Below are 17,498 nucleotides of genomic sequence, written 5' to 3'. Positions count from 1 at the left end.
GCTGATGTCTTATCCATAATAATAACTTATCCATAACACTTCAACAGTATCGCCGAGTCTACCTGTTTATGTGTGAATATTAACTCATGAATAACTTTGTTAGTCTGTTCCTCTTAACAAAGTAAATATTATAGTCCCATTTGTTTAACACAAAGAGGAATGCCTGTCCAACTAGTTATACATATCTTATTAGTTGTAATATGTTTTGATAGCTGCTGTTTGTGTGGATCATAATGGCTTATATCATTTATGTATCTGATATTACTATATTTATCGGTTATCCACAGGAATATGGATACACGGGTTCCTATCACATCATCGAACTGTGTAATCACCGACACTCACCTCTTCGACACCAATCCATCGACGTCCATATCATCGACAATTCCGGTAGGCGATCTTCCCCCTCACAGGACTCATGGTAGCGCTTTCAAGGTAAATTGTACGGAATCACGTAAACCCTGATCGGTGTAACACAGGAAGAAGCGCTACCATGGGTCCTGTGAGGGGGAAGATCGCTTACCGGAATTGTCGATGATATGGACGTCGATGGATTGGTGTCGAAGAGGTGAGTGTCGGTGATTACACAGTTCGATGATGTGATAGGAACCCGGATGCACACATGTAGTAATAATTTGTGCAGGATGAATGCATGCTGGCTGTTAGGTCAGCTTGCTGTTAGATCAGCATATAAAGAAAGAGGCTAGCATTCACATATCTTGGTGTGGTCTGGGTTCAACTCCACATAAGGAAAACCTTTTATTGTTGCATCTTTCACACATTGTCAAAAATGCTGCTCTAAATTCTTGCTTATTATTTTAATGGTTATTTTAAGCATGCTTATGAATAACTTGATTCTTGACTGGATATCTATGAATACCTCCATAATCCATAATGTTCTGTCAACAGCCCCTCTTTAACTTTTGGGTTATATTTAAAGCTTGAAACAGACTGGTATATTTCTGAGAAATTTTTTTTTTGGAATAAGCTGACATTTGGAAAGTGAATTTCATGTATACTTGTGTCATTATTTATTAAATTCACTTCAACAGCCTTCTCTTCCTTATATTTGAAGAGAGTCAGATGGTCAGACATACACTTGGAATGCAGAACAGGGAAATACACTATTATTATGTATGCATTTGATTTATGATGTGCACTTTGCCAGTGAATATCTGTACAAGCAGTCCTCCAACATAAAATACACTGTGTCCCTGATGTACAGCACATTATAGTTGTCTGTTAATGGCAGCTATGTGATACATGACAGCGTTTCACTCTTTCTTTGAGGAATGACCAATTTCATATGCTGTTTTCATTTGTGACCACTGTGTTGACATGCATTTTCCTAAATGCACAGAATGTTGTTCTTCCATTTCACTGCATTCTAATCATGCACTTTCAAGCAAGATGGATAACCTAGGCAGGTAGGTGTCAGAGTTATTTATTTATTTATTTAACATTTGTTGACCTGGAAAGTCTGACTAGGACAGAGCTTATTTTCAGCAGAGGCCCGGGAAGAAATGCTCAAGCTACATGTCTTTGAAATGTGGGAGGAAACTGGAGTACCTGGAGGAAACCCACTTGAACACTGTGTGGACATGCAGACTCTGCACAGAAGGCACCCAAATGGAGAATCAAACCAGATAACCTCTTGCTGGAAGTTGACAATGTTAACTGCTGCACCACTGAGCCACCCAGCTAGAGTGTGGACCTAGCTTAGATTTGCAGGTTTGAATCTCAGGTCCTCCAGTCTGTGATAAATTCTGTTCCAAGATGTAAAGGACTGCATGCATAACATTACAAAATGTATATGGTGGTTCCATGAGATTCTTCAAGAGAAACATTTTTAGAACCTGATCTGAGCAAAGGATATCACTGTTATTTGAGGACTACATCATTCATAGTAGCTCTTTTCTTTTTGCAGGTGATGAGGACAGGACTCATAACCGCTTCCTGTGCATCGAGTGGATGTGCAGACTGCAGGAGCAGCAGAGGGAGAGAAGTATGTTGATTACTTTGTCTGTTTTGGTAAATAAGATATAGCTCATCCTTGTTTCAGGCTTGTCTTTTTGATATTACCATGAATATACCTTATAAAGCAGGCTTACCCATCATTTATCAGTAAGGTAAGTACAATACTTACACTGTACCTGCATTTACAAGTATGATTTAACTAAAAATATGTTTACATAGCATTTCTCAGCAAGCCATGTTTTCTGAAGATAGTTTTTGAAATGTAGACCACAACCTAAATGACAGTTATGTTAACTGTCACATGCAAGTTAATAGTGATTTGCCAGCTGTTTCTCATTCATGTGTTGGCACACTTGTATGTGTGAATGTGGTTGTCAGTGGCCAATCTATTGTCCATAGACTGCCTGTTCATATACTGAGTGGGTGTCTGCTGTTTCAGTGTCTGTAATGTCAATGGCAGACTGTGTGGCATGCCCTTCAGTTCAACATTGGTATTGCATATGCCTACAAGACATTTGATGGTTTTGTTAAAACATACTTCTATCTAGTGTTTGGGGATACTTGTACACATAGGCATTTTTTGCACCATTTCATAATCAGCAAGTATCATCAGGATGTTTGCATTTTGCAGATAAGTTATTGCTAATAAATGTGTGTAGGTCAGGCATACATTTGCAGACAAACAATAATGTTCATACAACATATGCAAGATTCACATGTGTCACAGGCCATCACCATGTTTATGATTGAACATTATTACTATTTAGTTGTATTGTATTCTTTAAATTGATGTGGGGTCATCCAGTGACCATGCTGCCTGGCTCAGTTGTTTGTCATATGCCTTTTATATTTTCAGCGGTATTGTCATCACACTTTGTCTTCATTAAAACAATATTAATTGGTGGTTGTTCATACAACTCATTATATGCACAGGCACACAGAATACATTTGACATTCACATGGTTTAACTGCTCAGTAAACACATGCAAGGGAAAAATAATGGATATACTGATATCCTGTCTGGCACTTAGCTGGACAGTTTTACTGGGGCATACATAGGTGTTAAATAGTGCAGGTCTCAAAACTACTGTTATGTTGTAATTTTCCCAGAATTGTTTTCAAATTAGAGTTAGTTGAATGTTGCATGAGGCAGTGTCAGGACATGTTGTGTGCTTGCTTTGTGTATGCTTGTCATGCTTAATGCTGGCCAGTAAACAACTGTTCAGGTCACATCACAATTCCCACTGGTAAGCTGTGTGAAGCATGACATAGCATGGGTTTGAGTATGCTGCTCACACCCCTGGCATGTTCCATTATTGAAAATGTCCATAAGTATAGATAATGGGACACAGGGAAAGTGTTGTGTGCCATGAGTCGCCATCCACTTGCAGCAAATCTGTTTCTTACAATTGTGCTAATTAATTATGTTTGCTCTATTTCATCTGGAATTGTGTTTTACATGAGATCTTCAATGTATGCTAATATACATTCATTCTCATATTCTGATATGCAGAACTCACATGTGGACAGAATGTTACTTAATATCTCTTCGATTACAGATGTGCACAACAGTTTCAGTTTACTGTCAGCTATGTTTTTCACAGGAATGTGAAGCCTGTTAGACATTTGTTTTTCATTGATATGGTTTTGATTAGTGACATACATTGCATATGGTGGCACAGTAGACTATGGTCATAATGTATTGTAATGTTTCATGAGGACTGTTTTCTGCCTGTTCATTGTTTAACAATGGGTATACTATGTAGACAGGTAGAATTAGGTATGCATGTGTAATGTCTGTCCTGTGTTATGATTCAGCTTGACAGAACATGTGACTCGTGGATGATCACCCATTAGACATTTGTGATGAGTGCATGCCAAGCCACTGCTGGAGTCTTCCAATGAAGATGACCATGAGGAAGATGAGGGTGACAACAAAGAAACTGGACCTGTACATGCCATCATCCCTGCTCCACCCCAGAGGAGAAGATGCCAGGAACAACAGTGAGACAATGATCGCTAGCAGATCCAGGAGGCAGTGAGATATGTGTTGGGTACACAGATGAGGACATGCTGGGAATTTTTTTTCAGGACATTGCAAATGTCTATGCATGACTCATTCAGGGAGATAGCACAGCAGATCATTCATGATTTTCATCCTTATGTCCATAAGTACTGTCTGTCTGATCCAGTTGTGTAATGCTGCCACCATAGTGTTTACCATATCACTGACTGGACTGTATATGTACTCTTGTGCAGGAATATTATTTTGCTGCATTGCTTATGTGTTACAGGTTGAGATATGCAATGCAGATATTGTGTGACATTTAACATTATGTTTCAGTGTGTGCTTGACATACATTAACACATTAGTTTTTCCTTTGTGAACATGTATTGTTATTACATGTCATTGCTGTATCTATTAGTGCTGACATTACTTTCATGTAAGTTTTTGCTAGACCAGTGAAGGTCATACATATATGCCTACACCTGTGTGTTGCCTTTAGCATGACATATGTGTGTGACATATACATTCCATTACATCAGTTTGGGTTGTATACACCTGCTTGTGTAGGTAACAGCCAGTTTGCTACTTTACTCCAATACTTCTGTTTGGCATTGTGCTTGATTGTTTGCCTTTCACATGCATGGTTGGAGGTTCTGTCCTGTGCTGGTATTATCTGGCATTTCAAGATCTGCATTTGCTCATGTGTGATGTTGCTTGGCTTACACTTGCACTGCTGACAGGCTGCTTGGATATTGGTTTATTTATCCAGTCTGTACAGTGCTCCCAGTTTATTATCCTACAACTCACATATGCCATTGATCTTACATACCCAGTTATGACTGCCGCACAGTTTGGAACATGTCATAATGTGATAATGCATAGGTTATATGTATTACTGCATTTCACCATGGCGATTATTCATCCCACTCTGTTTGACAACATTCCATTGCCCGAGTTGTGTAGTGTGTTATCTGTGTAACTTAGTTATCCTTACTATTTTTTCCAACCTTTGTCTGTCATGTGTTATGATATTTGCTCTTTGGGTATACCTACTGTGATGGCCTTCTCCACCTCTTTCCCAATCTTTAGCTTTTCTGCTATTCTTAAAAAAATAAAATAAAAAATGGGGCCTATTCCCACCAAACCTCACAAAAAAAAAATTGTCCATGCCCCTCTGACTGTCCCTCAGATTTTCCTATTCCAAAATACCTTTTGTGTATCCCTCTTCCTTCCCATACCCAAATCTGCTTTTCTATCTCTCTCTTTCCTTGGGTGTGTGAATTACTTGTGTTCTCCACACATGTCCTGCATCCATTGTTAGCTAATGTTAGATGTGGCAATGTGGCCATAATTGTCTTTCACCTTTATTAATTTTTTTTTAGAAAATTAATAGATTTCATTGGAATCCATTAGTGAATGCTAGCATATTTTAATAATAACGGGCTTCTGGAGATATTCCATAGTTGTCTACAACCTTACTGAAGAGGTTCTGCTATAGATAAGAATTTATGAATGTTGAACTGCCTGTTTTGTGAGCTTTTTTCCATAACGTTGTTAATGTACATCACACTTTCATAGTGATTTTTCATGACTTACAGAGTACCTGTGATTGATATATATTGTGCTATTACTACTGAGATACTCCATTGTGCCCTGAGATATTGTGGGTTCACTGTTGCATATTTACATAGTTATCTTCAACTGTTGCTTTGGTATTGGAGTAAAGCACTGGCTTCTGTGAACTTTATGATATATAGCCTTTGGATTTTGTGTCACATAGCACATTTAATAATACTGGGATAGGAGACTCATTGGTTACTGAAAACAAGAAGTTAACTGTATTTTCAACAAAAAAATCACTCTTGAGAGCGAAAGAGAATTAGGGGACATGTCGTCTCCAGTCCTCACTTAATATCCTAAGTACATTTTGTTTGCTCACATACCTCTCAAATGTCCAGATTTTCACAGAATGTTTAGATTTTTGCATCATAATTTTAGTCTGTTCCTCACAGAATTTGTTGTTTTCTGGCAAATCAGTGAGGACTGAAGTCAATAAATAATGATAGACATTTCAGTTTCCGAATTCATATCCTTCAGAAAATGAATGCTAACACAAAATCTGTTATTCTAGTAACCTAAGTCTATAAGAATAATATTTTAAATCTGTACCTATTTTTTAGTCTTTGCCCCCTATTATTATTGGTTTATCCATATATCTTGTGTTAAGAGGTTGAGAGGTATGACAGAGTGAACCCTGATCAAAGAATGACCTCCATACTTTCACATATTAAAAAGCATGACTTACCAGTTTTTGCCTCCTGGCATCTCTACCCTCGTCAAATTAATGTGTCCAGCATGTTGACGCTGAAAGAAACATGATACTTTCTTCAGAAATTTGTGTCCCTTGCTCTTTCAGTATTTCACCTGTCTCATTTGAACATTTCTTGTTAAAGAAAATCCATATATAAACACATCCGTTGCTTGTTTGTGTCTTTTGGCTCTTCCCGGTTAGGGGTCGCAAAAGAACTCCGGTCCGCTAATGATTAGCAGTTGATTTTTACATACTGGCTTGCCAGGCCTGACGCACAACCTTCAACGAAGGTACGCCCATTCATGCATGTCTCCACACAGGAGACGCTCTAGCTGAGAATCGAACCGGACAGCATCTTACCGCAGCACCACCACCGCAGGTATATAAACACATCCTTAGCTGAATTTTATTATTTCACTCTCACTGGGGTCTTGAAGTTGTGTACTTCCATTTACATCTGTGTACTCTCCCTCTCTTGCAGTCATAAACCTTTTGAGCCCTTTGTACAATGAAGGTCAAGAAACTTGATAATCACTCAGAGGAACTTCACTAATTAGCTGAGCTTTGAAATCTAAGAAATATAATGCTCTGGCTGGCTTAGGGAAGGAAGGTAAGAAGAAGGCAACATCTAAAGCACATAATTTACCTTTGTAAAATGCTAGGATATCACTGCTATTTTAGTTTATTTATTTTACATTTCTGCAAGTAAATTTCATAGACCATGTAACACATCTGTAAGAGACAACTGTGCAAGAGTCATGTAAACCAGTCACCAACATATTTACTGAAGATTCTCACTTTTAACAGCATTTCTCGCTTCTTCCATTTTACAGGAATGAAATTGTAGTGTAAATTGTAGTGTGACAGGAAAGGCAAGGAAGAATTCATTTCAGTACCTTCACAGTGTAGTACAAGCAAAAAGTAGCTTTCCAAGAAAACAAGATCACATCAGAATGTTTGTCTCCAGGAAGGCCTAAAGGGTTAGTAAACAAAATGTTAAATCCATATTAAGTGTTTTTGTACTACTGGCAGGTTGGCAGTGTGCATAATTCAAGATAAGATAAAAACATTAAATGTTTTTTTTAGTTACTGCTTGTTGTAGTCTTTTAAGATGCACAATTCCAAATTGAGAGACTGACATAATTTGTGATGACCATGCTATCAATGTACTTGTGCAAAGTTTGCCTGCATATGGGGCTCATTGCCTTGCAGCCTTGCTAGAGTAGTACTGAGGGGTAAGATGTCTAAGCAATGCTGTGTTATGTATCAAAAAATCACGTCTTGGCCCTATTTTGTTTATTAGCTTTACACCAGACATACCTAAGAGAGCACAATATATATAAATACAGCAGCATTTTATTCAACACTGTGTGTAGGAAAACCAAGACAGTTATATTTTAATAAATTATTAAAGATTTTGAGAGATGGATTGATAGGTGGAAGCTAGCACTGAATATAGGCAGATTTAAAATTATGCATTTCATTTTAAATAATCCAGTAATAAATTAACATTAAATGAAGTGTATTTGGAAATGATTGAAGAAGACAAAATATGTAGGGATGTGGATTAAACCCAAATATAATAACTTAGGGTGTTCTAAGGCAGCTGCAAAAACCAATATGATATTAAGTTGTGTTCTGATGACGTCTGCATTCATGTATGAAACTGTTATATTGCCATTTTGTAAGTCTGTTTTTGTACCACATATAGAATATATTGTATAACTTTAGAAGTCATAGAGAGACAAAGACAGACAGACAGAAAGAAACAAAGATAGAAAGAGTAAGAGGAAACAAATTGGTTTGGTTACAAATATATATGGCAGATAAGAAGAACATAACATGTAAAACTTGAAAAAGGTTCCCATAAAAGAATCGGGTTTATATTATAAAGACAAACGTTTACTTACCCAAATACCTAAACTTCGACCCTTGTTCATCGAACCGCATATACACCGAACACCCTAAACCGCGAAATTCAAAAAGTCGAACTGTCATACTTGTCCTACCCCAGCGCCCGCTACATATTACCTACACAAATAAACTAAATAAACCACATACATACACTAACGAAAACCCTACTTCTAACCCTAAACTAAACCCTACTTCTAACCCTACAATAAATCTTACATATAACACCATGTTTGCACTTAACATAACCCACACCCTAACCCTAAGGTCCGTAACTATCGCACACTTACCTTAAAAAGTTAAACCCAAACACACTAAATAATTCACACACATACACTTAACAAAACCCTACACTAAATCTTACATACATTGCCATCCATGCACTTACCTTAACCCACACCCTAACCTTAAGGTCTGTAACTATCGCACATTTACCTTACGGAGCTATACCGCAGAAGGCCAACCATGACGATTTGACGTTTCTGTGCTTCTGGATGACCGATGTTTCCGCAGTTCGATGAAGATGGGTCGACGTTTAGGTGTTCGGGTAAGTAAACATTCGTCTTTTTAATATAGACCCAAAAGAATCTCCATAAAAGAGAAGATCTACCTTCTCACTGTCATTTTTCAACACATCTTTCATCTTTATTTATCAGCATCTTCTACCTCCATTTTCTTCTTATTCTTTCTACTTTTATAAAAGAGTTGTCTTTTATAGCAAATAAAAGAGTAATGTGTCCTTTGTTATTATTTTTATTTTATTTAATAAGAAGAGAAGCAAATAACTTATTTTAATATGAATTAGGGTATATTGAGGTTGTTTATAAGTAGAATATAATAAACCCCCTGAATTCAGTTATCTTGTTTACTGACCACACCAAAGTCGTTTAAATATATTACCAAGACATATATTAACTAAAAAGTTGCACATCTTAAAAGAAAACAACTGTATGCAATGATTAACAAGATGTCTTTGTCTTGCTGATATACTAGTCCTACATGGTTTTCTGTAAGATGATATCACAAGTTTAAATCTTTGTGTACTTACGTCCTAAACACCTTGATAATTTAAATATACTACTCCAATACTCTTTTGTGTCAAACCTTTTTCTTCTTCTTCTTCTTCTTCTGCAGCTACACTTAAACCTTCCCCCTGACACTCAGCCAACATTCATTCATTTATCCTTTTTGATTTCTCCCACCCTACCATAAACTCCTTCTCTTATCCACCATTCTGATTCATTTTCACTATACATTTTCCCTACTTGTCTCTTTGGTCCTCCTCCCCAACACATATATCTCAGTACAATTTCACAACTTATTAGTTTGTCCCACGTCTGTCTCTATCACTGATGCTTAAAAACATCCTATACTAATAACCCCGTCCTTTCTCTACTAGCTCCATTTTTTGTAAAGTTTGTGTCTACCTCATTTAAAATTAATATAATAATAATGATTACAGCTTTATCTTATGTAATACAATGTATGGGTACTATTTAATTGCATTTATTGTTTTGCAGTTTTTTCTCTTGCAAATTTTATCACTCTGTTAATTGTCATTATACTGTACATTTCTAACTGCAACTTTTTCTATAACATCAGACTTTTTTTTGCAGTGCTTATAACTTATGAAGCTTTTCTCCATGGACCTCTGCTGAAAAAGGGTTTTATCCCAGTAGGACTTTCTCAGTCAACAAAGATAATAAAGAACAGAATAATAAATAAATAAATAAATAAATACATAGTGCTATACATTTTTTGAATTTTTTTATCCTATAGTTGTTTAATAAGAAAGCTCATTTTGCTCTAAGAATCTAGATTTAAAATATGTATTTTTGTTTCCAATGAAAACATATATACAACTGTTTATATACACTTCCCAAAACAATACTATGAAATAATCAGTTTTAGTTTCAAATTAATATCTACAATGATATCAAGAGTAAAGTCAGTCCACCAATGCATTTAAGAAAAGTTAAAGCAACCTGTCTAGTTCATAAATGTTGTAAATTAAAATCAATAAATTGAAGCAAGGTTGGTTCTCAATATTATTCAATACTATTACTGAAATATTTTTAGAATTATAAAAAATGGGATTGGTAAAATGTCAGTGCATTGTGCAGTGCAAAGAATTGCAGGTAGCAGAAATGTACAGGATATGAAGCAATGCAAATGCACAGATTGTTGCAAATATGCAGTGCTGGAAATAATGTGCTAAACAGTGCATGCAAACGAATGCTTAATGAGACAAAAATGAGGAGCCTCGTGCAAGTGAGTCACATGCAATACTCAAATGAAGGAGCCCAAATGGCAGACCGATTAAGAGACATTTAAAAAGGTGGCACTCCACAGCCACATTTACATATTTTTGAGTGACAAAATTTGTAGTGTAAATGATGAGAGATACACTATGAACAACAACAGCAGCAGTACAGCAGCATGTGCTAACAATCACTGTTGGTCAGTGCTCAAAGTACAGCGCACTACAGACATCTGCACCAACGGTGAAGGTACAGGTAGTGCCAGAACTACCACCGGATAGATCAACAGATACTGGATCACTCCTGAGTAAAATGAGCCTAGACAAATTGTATTTCCCACAAGAGGAATCAAGGGGAATGCATGGTAAGCCTCTCCTGTGTGCACAAAGATGTGCAGTATTAACCATCTTTGCTACAGGGGCATTACAGCAACTATGGGGGTGGGGGCATTAATGATATTGCAGATATCAGCTTCATGAATCCAAAATCAGTTTCTCAACCTTTTGGTGCATCAGATGGAGGAAGATATCTGGTTCCCAAGAACACCAGAAGATAGAACCAACACAATGGGGACTTTCTATCAGATAGCACATTTACTGAGGTCCTGGGTACCATCCATTGCACTCCTGTTGCTATCTATGTCTTACATGATCTGGAAAGCTGTAAATAAATAAAAAGGAAGCTCTTCCATTGTCAGAATTGCCAAGTGGTCTGTAATGCCTAGAGCATTATTTATAATGTATTTGTGGACTGCACAGCTAATGTACATGAATCACACATATGTCAAGCGTTCAAACTACCCAGCAGTTCCCACAATGTCATCTTATTTGTAGATGCTCACACTTGTCAGACAAGACAAGCTTATACACACAGGTATCATGACTGCTGGGAGCAGACCAGATGTAATATTCAGTGTGCTGTATGTTGCAAGTGCAAAAAATATCCTGTAATACAATCCATCCTGAAACCCAAGAGTACTGGATATAGCCTGCATCTATACAGTAAGATGTTTATTGTGTATACCATGCCCCACAACATGGTGTTATGTAAGCAAATGGAACATGACAACACTATGGCAAGAGCTGGCAATGGGTACTGGCAGCAAGAAGGGCAGTGTGGAGAGTCATGGTAAGATCACGCAGCAACAGTGTCAAAGCTGAGGCAGATGTGGGTGCAATACACTGCAACACTGGCTTCTGGTTAACAACTATGTGTCATAACACAGACAACATATAACCCATAACAAAATGATGTCTGCAGTATGGTACCCGCCCCATGCATGAAACTGCAAGGACTGCCCACACTGGCATCAGATATCCCCACACTCACAGAGGTTAGGGAGTTGAGCAGAGCACAGTCATAATGATTTGCAGAGTTGGGTGGACATAGTGAGAGTTGACTGCAATACTATAATGTATTGTAGAGTCATAGGAAGTGAGCACAGTAGCTGTGTACCCTGGCAGGTTGTGGAAAGTCATGGTGCACATCTTCCATTGTGGGGGGTTGGACTGCTAAGGAATCACTACTGCCATTGCCTACTGTGTTGGATATCAGTGTCAGGGCTGGATCTGTTATTTGGCAGCGAAGGTGTAGAGCAAAGGATGTTGTCCATGATCTGGATGATGCCCACAAGCAGAGATGGCAGGCCATGTCCCCACAGGCAGCACTGATGCCATATGACCAGTTGTCTCTGTGCAGTCTGATATAGGATAGCCTGTGCCAAACCACCTTGTATCCAGACCCTGTCACTGCCAAGGCCTACATGACCATTGGAGGTATTGCCAGATGGCTGTTGCAATGGTTCACATGGAAAACAATGATTGCTACTGCTGTCCTCAGTGGTACTGTTGCCTTCCTATCCATATACTCCATGCAAGTATGCATTTGGTGCATGTTCTCCCATAAGCCAGACAGCACACTTACTGTATAGAGTAGCTGTCTGTTTCTGGATCACTGACCTGACTGAATGCACACCTGCTGGTTAGTTTCAAGTATTGTTTTACATCTCAGGGACAGTGCTGGAGTCATGACAGTGCAACATCCCATGAATCTCTCCCTTGTGGTGTGTATGCCTATTTCAGAGCAAGTGCATATCAGATACTGCAGGGTCTGAGGACATAGGTGGATTCCATGGGGGACTATCAGGTGTGGGATATTTTTCAAGCCAATGAGACTGTGTATGCAGACAACAACTCTACAGAGACTTCTGTATGGGTGAATGTGTTTGCCCTCTCCCCATCTAGTGTCACTGTGTCACTGGAACATGCCACTTGTAAGTTGCCATCAGCAGCAGCGACAGGTGTCCTGTTGTAATCATCCCTATGTTGTTCTGTTGTGCTGGAGCATCCTCCAGGTGAATCTGTGAAAACATGAAAATACAAGCCACCTCAGTTAGCCCACACACATCGGACTGTCTGTTCCCCTGTGATACATACTACTGCACATGGAAAATGTGATGTACTCAATGTTGGAAGATGTTGTTGTACAGGAACCTGCACTTGCAGACAAGAGGTGTCTGGAAAGACAATTATAAAGGTAGGCCTTGATCAATACATCTTTTCAGCCATGCAATGGTTCTGTGTGCTACATTATCCTATAATGGGCATTAGTAACCTGGTGCTTCCACCTGGTGCCAGATCTGCTTCCACTGCCAAGCCACCTCAAGTAAGAGCAGACAATCCACCTGCCCAATGAATGACACACATGATTTTCTCAATGTCTTTAACTTCCTTTTTGTTGGTGGTCCCCTGCACAATGTCCTGAGCCATTAGCTTTGCCCAGAATATCACACTGTTAACCCTCTGTTGCACCTGTTGTAAAGGCCTATTATAGCAATCCACAGCATTCATGTCCTGCACCTGTGCCTGCCATATCTGATCCCACTTTTGCTTGCCTCCTTCCCCTTTGCCAAGAGGATACAATCCATGTTCACAGACAGCTTGTAGTAGCAATTCCTTCCTGATTATTTATTTTTTTTTCTAGGAATTGCTTCTCTTGGGCAGTCATAACAGTAGCTGTGCACCTAATAGTAAAATGTGTCATTCAATTAGTATATATGCTACATTCTGGCATACTCGTAATTATGACCATGGTGTCTTCCCCATACAGATCTGATTAACAACTGCAGTAACTGTTATGCACTGCCTCAATGCTCTCCATATGGTAATGTATCCATTCCTTTACATGCAGCCCTGAAACACCACCCTTTATCCCATAAACCATATTGGCGTCAAGCAGGAATGGAAATCAAACCAGAAGTAGATAAAAAAACAGGCAGCAACTGAATGTGCCAAAAAAAAACAAAACAAAAGAAAGAATATAAGGTGTAGGATCAGATGAGAAGGCAAGAAATGTAGAAAATGCATAAATATAGATGCAATTATAGAAAACTTCTGGAAGAACCTCATGTTGATCTGGATTGAATGCAGGAATGGTTAAGGAGAGGTGAATTTAAACCAAGGATGAAAGGTTAATATTGGTGTCCGAAGATAGTGGACTATATATACGTTGGTTTGCAAAGTCCATTGAACATGTGGGAGAAACAGACAAATGTAGGTTCTGTAAAACAGAATTGGAAATGGTCACACACCTCATTGTTGGCTGTGACATACTAATGGCAGAAGGACTGTATACTGAAAGGCATAATAATGTGGCCAATACTGTTGCAGTGGGGACTGTGCAAACATTATGGTATTGAATTGCCTGAAAAACACTGGAAACATTAGCCACAAAGCATCATAGAAAATGATTATGCAAATGAAGTCAGATAGCACCGATATCTTTGAATCACTTCCTGTGTGCAATGTGCTATCCATACATAGCTACATGAGCTGTGCACATACCATTTAGAATGAGACATGGGAGCTCTATGTGCATACAGCATGAGTATGCACATAGTGCCATGGTGCTGCATTACATTGCATGTCATGTGATTCATAAATATGCAGTCCAGTTGTGGAAGAGAAGGACTGGCTGAACTCTCCTCAGTCTCCATGAGCTAATGCATCTACTGCTGGGTAAGCAGTGCCTGCCAGGTCTGCCTCTCAAGAAGGAGAGATGACCTCTCTGTTGTATCTAATCTGGTGGCATTATTTGTGCCATCCATGCTTTCCTGTGAGGAGGAGGTATAATGTCTCCTTTCTTGAGGGTGGATTGCAGGAGTCTCTAATGGTATCCCATCATGAGGTACAGAGACTAGCCACTTTTGAGGTGTGCTGGCAGCTGGATGCCTGTCTTGATATCATACGATTGCCTCTGGAGTGACATTGTGAATTGTGTGACTGGCAGGTACCAGCCACAGAGCCTTTATAGGAGCAATTAGCCCATGCTACTGTTACCTCAGGTGAGTATTTCCTGAGTTTGTTGTCCTCTGAGGTAGCCAGGCAGCCAGTCATGCTCAGTGCCTAACTTATTCTCTTCCCACTGTGTTCTCTCCCTTATGTTTCATTCCCCATTCATTGTTCATTGTCTAACCCTCACCATTACCAATTGTCCACTTTCTCTATGTATGCGACCATCCTGTGTACTCCACAACTTTTGTGTACATATCACTGTTGTCTGTGTCTGTGTTCCATGTTCGTCTGTCTGGTCCTGCTACCTGTCCTACTCCCTCTGTTTCATCCACAGCCATCTCTCAGTGGGTCTACTTCTGCTCTTCGAAAACACATTTAGTAGTATATATAAGTAGTGGGGGTGTGATAAGCTTGCCCCTCTGCAAAAATGTTTTTCTATTATTTTTTTGTTTGTTTGTTTTTGTGCTTTGGTAAACTGATGTTCGTAAAAGTACATTTTTGTTTAAGTGCACTTTTGTTAAAGTGGGTTCGGCTTTGTGTTCTTTGATAAAGTGTGTTTTCGAAGAACAGAAGTAGAGACCTCTCCGTACCTTCTCCATCTACATTTCACTTTTATAAATTAAAAAAATGGTCTTTCCTCTCTCTCCTACAAAAATCACTTCCCCCATCATTCATGACGTGATACTCTTCTGCATTTACCCCTTCTTGCTGTTCTCCCCTTTCCTACTTCCCTATTTACCTTACTGCCTTCTCATTTATATGATGAACAGGGTTGTCAGTTTGCTGTGCACTGGCATGTTGATCCATCTTTTGGTTGCTGTGCTGAGTAGTACTGCCATTCTTATGGCTGGTTGTAGATGTGTGCTTTGTTGCATGTAATGCGGCACACTGCCTTGCATATGCTACATATTATCACCCTGACATCTTTCACATCACCCATGTGAGCTGTTATAGCATTGCTACTGCTGCTGTATGTTAACATAGTGCTGCTTTTCATGTTATAATCACAGCTCTGATTTATTATCCAGTACTCTGCACTGAAGTCGGGCACTATCCCTTGCCTGTTATGTCTGCAATTAGCTCTTTAATACTTCATGCAGTGAATTCCTTGAGCATTAGTACTACACCTTTATGCAGCACTTGCCTACCAGTCTTAGCCAAACTCTGAATTAGAAAATAAAGAAATTGAAATCATAATTTTTCTTAAAAATTTCCATATTTGGAAAATATTTGGCATCTGTTCTTGCTCAGCACCAAGATAGACTTTATCCCTAAATGTGAACAAGTACCTGTTTATATTTTTCACCTCCTTACTCTCCCTTCTTCACTCACTTCCTTACTTTTATCAATTCCTCTTCCCTGGCTTTCTCTCTAAATATACCATAAGCCTGCTTTTCTCTCACTTCATATTGCAATTCCTGTTTGCATTATACTGACTTACCTTTAATTTCTCTACAAACTGGCTAAAGTTTTTTTTAAATATTAAGTCACCATATCACTTGTATCGATTCTTAACCAATGTTTTAATATTATGTCTAATTTTGGATAATTATTTAAACTGTAAATGTTTTTGTACTATTTTTGAAGATTGTAAAATTATTGTTCTTAATATATTTTGTAATACTTTAGAGCTTTTCTCCAAGGGCCTCCACTGAAAATGGGCTCCTATCCATTTGGACTTTCCCGGTAATCAAATGTCAATAAATAAATAAATAATGCCTAGCTTGAACTAACAGGATATATTAGGTGGGAACTCAGTTTGAACAAGTAATGCAGGAAGTTGTGCAGAGACTAACAGAAAAAGATTATTCAGATAAGATTCTCATATGTTAAGCTCAAATGTCTTCATAAACAGCAAACTGGGCCAGAGTAGGCCCTCTTTCAGCATATCTTTTTAGTCACCAGACTTCTTTATCTGCTAGCAGCTATGCTGGTTCATATCGACATTCCCACCAAACCTCTAAACCAGCAGACATTGAAAACAGGAACAAAAGCCCTTGGAAAAATTAAAACACCAAGGTTAAAATAAATAAATAAATAAATCTGGGCATCTAATTAGCATAAAATTTGAATACAGAATAGCATATGACTCTTCCTATTTCCAGTAAGAATGTGGAATAGTATTACAAAAAAAAGTTTAAAAAACACAGGTTGTGACAAAAATGATGGAAACATAAGCAAAGTGTTGCTCATCCAGTCAGGATAAAACAGACAAGCATTCATGGGTTCTGTTCAAGCAGCTTTATTTTGTACAAACACATCAGGATTGAGGCTTAATAGATAAACTTATAAACAAACTAGCTATCACACTCGTACATGCTCACTCTCTTTGGCTGCACTCTCAAAATGATAGAATGTGCTTGCTATTTATATGCACTTGCTGTCCTTGAAACGCTTCTTAAAGGTACAACACACACGCATTATTGTACAGCCTCCCTCTTTCAGAAATGAGTCATGCATTATTGATGACATTAATTGACATGCAATTGATACAAATAATTCTTTGACATGCAGTTATACAGAACTAAATGCATATAGACATTCATGTCCAGGTTGCTGTGTATTTCACACTAGGTCTGGAAATACGACCAAATTGTGTGACATAAAAATTAGAATTAGGTCTAACAAACGGGACTGTCTCTGCTGAATGTTCAACCAGACCTCCCAACCGTCCCGAATTACTCGGTTTTTACCGAGTTTTGGGGTCCAAATGAAGGGGTGCCACGATTCCTGAGTGG

Source organism: Protopterus annectens, chromosome 2.part2, assembly GCF_019279795.1.
Source record: "Protopterus annectens isolate FY-2018-M chromosome 2.part2, PAN1.0, whole genome shotgun sequence".
Classification (NCBI taxonomy): domain Eukaryota; kingdom Metazoa; phylum Chordata; order Ceratodontiformes; family Protopteridae; genus Protopterus; species Protopterus annectens.
The sequence above is the reverse complement of the archived record's forward strand: the minus strand, read 5'-3'. Positions refer to the sequence as shown.